Consider the following 2587-nt stretch of genomic DNA (forward strand, 5'->3'; position numbering starts at 1 on the left):
GTTGTGATTAAAGCTTCTTTTTCAAAATAGAACTGTGATCTTTATGCCATTAATGTAATGATCACTTGGATAATGACTTAAACAAATGGATTATAGCTCAAACGAGAGTGTAATCTTCTGAGTTTGGTTCCTTGAACAAGTTAGAGAAGCTGCAAGAAAGGAATCTTTGCATTTAGAGTAGTTTTGGTTCATAACTTCTTCATGTTCACGGAGTTTTTCAAGTGTTATGGAGCCTATTTCCCAAAATAAAATCTCATTGCTCAAGCCATGAAATTTCATGCAAATGTCTCTTTGGAAATCCCTTGCTACATACTTCAATCTACCTGCTAAAAGTTTTCTCAAACTCTTTTGAGATCATGGAGAAAAATGGCCACAAAGTTAGGAAAAATTCAAGTGAAAAAGTTTAGAAAAAGTTAGGAAATTGTTTTTCTTAAATTCAAGTTTTTTGAACATAATCTTCATAAATCCATATCTCTCAAAATAATAATTTTTTTTCGAAATGATATTACTGACAAATTTTTTTATTTGATTAAGACCTACAACTTTCATGTTGGGAGGTTTTTGAGTTTGTTGGTAAGATTTAAAGTTCCCAAAATAAGGTCAAAATCACTTAAAATCCTAATTTTGACATTCATTGACTTTTTTATTCTTGATGAATTTTATTGAATTTTCTTTATTTCTATTGGTAAAATGAGTTCATTAATCATATGTTGATGATTTGAATCCTCAAAAGTTCATGGTTGACAATTTTTCTCAAAAGTCAAAGGTTCATCCACATAGTTGACTTTTTCCAAATGAACTACAGTTTTTTGGATTCCATTTGAATCAAGGTCTCATCTTCAAATGAATGATGTGAATGGATTATAATGTTCATTTGGATGCCTTTGAATCATGGTTTGAATCTTGGAGCCATGTCCTGATTAAAGTCAACCCTCGAGTGGAATTAGGTCAAAACCCTAATTTGGGCCTCAGATGATCTGGAAAATGATTGATCTTGAATTCGGCCATCCTTGGACTTGGATATTGATGGGAGAACCCTTTGAGTCATAGGAGAATGTTGAACTTTATTTTGGGCCTCAAAACCCTAATTTGCTCAGTCTCCTATTGATTAGTATCTTGTGTTAGGACACAAGCAACAAACAACAATTTTTTTGTATTTTTGGTTAGCAAATGATACATGCATGATGATAATGATGATGATGATTATGATGATCATACTATCTGGAATATGTTGGGATCTTAGTGGTTAAAAATTGGGGTACAACAGTTGCCCTTATTTAAGTTCCTGATACCTGATGAGGGGAAGATGGAATCTTCGTCTCAGCACGGTGGAGTGACTTAAATACAAAAACATAGTACAATTTTGGACCCTGAGAGCCCACATGCATGATATGATATGAAAGAAATATATTTTATTTTTATTTTGATGGAATAAACAATATCCTTACTTCAGAATAGGATAAGGGAAACATATCTATTGTGGATATATAGTGAGCAGTCCATGACTATTAGGGAGAAGAACAATGCAACAGACTTTGGTAAACTCAGGATTTTCACAGAAAAGGGTTTAATCTTCTCCATGGTTGCTTTCACATGCCGGGGAAGGAAATCAATGGGCTTTCTCAATGAACTGTCTCATACACTATGGAGACTCACCATTCACAAACGAAAGAACCAACTTTAATATGAACTGTCTCAACGCTGGAGAGACTTGTTAGAACAAGATTTGTTCTGATCAATATTCTTAGTTTTGATGATAACAATGTATATGAATTTTGCTTGAGACAATGTGATACTCTAATCCTATGCAATTTCCATTTCAGGAAATATATAAAGAGTATGCACAAAATCAGCGCAAGAAGCACTGACTCAGAAGGTTCAAGTGTGCAACATCAGAACATGCTCTCGCAAGACATCAGAAGGTGGTCAAGCAGAATCAGAACATGGTCTATTGAAGCATCAGAAGAACTTGATATCAGAAGCAGAAGCACTGAAGTTCTCATGGTATCACGCTAGAAGCACTTCAAGGTCAGAAGACAAGAAGGTGCTCTGCACCAAGCTGTATGACTCTGATATATTCAAACGTTGTATCTACAAAGATCATATCAGAAGCAAGTACAAGATGGCAGGTGTTATACCCCAAAATTTGCCCACATATTTTTCAAGAAAACTCCAATCTGAAAATTAAGGGTCTCATATAATCATGGATTTTTATTTCAGCAAATATCCTGACATATGAAATACTTAGTTTTTAGAATTTTTCTTATACAGTAATTTGGCTTGCAGTTGAATTTATTCTTACGCAAACACCAAATACTGTTTATTACTTCACACATGCTATTTATTTATTTACAAATAAATGGTACTGACACAATTGGTACAGAGTTAAATCTTTTTGCAGGCGCAGAATCAGGAAACTCAGACTGTACTGGTAACAAGTAGATTAGTATTATCTTTTGTTTCCCACTAATTTTTGTACTATATTCCATTATTTTCAAAAAATCTTTTCAAATCTCTTTTTCAAAAATCAAATCTCTCTTTTTTCCAACACTATCATACACTTTCTTTCAAATCTTACTTCCACTCA

The sequence above is a fragment of the Vicia villosa genome, linkage group LG3 (assembly GCF_029867415.1).
Source record: "Vicia villosa cultivar HV-30 ecotype Madison, WI linkage group LG3, Vvil1.0, whole genome shotgun sequence".
NCBI classification, from domain to species: domain Eukaryota; kingdom Viridiplantae; phylum Streptophyta; class Magnoliopsida; order Fabales; family Fabaceae; genus Vicia; species Vicia villosa.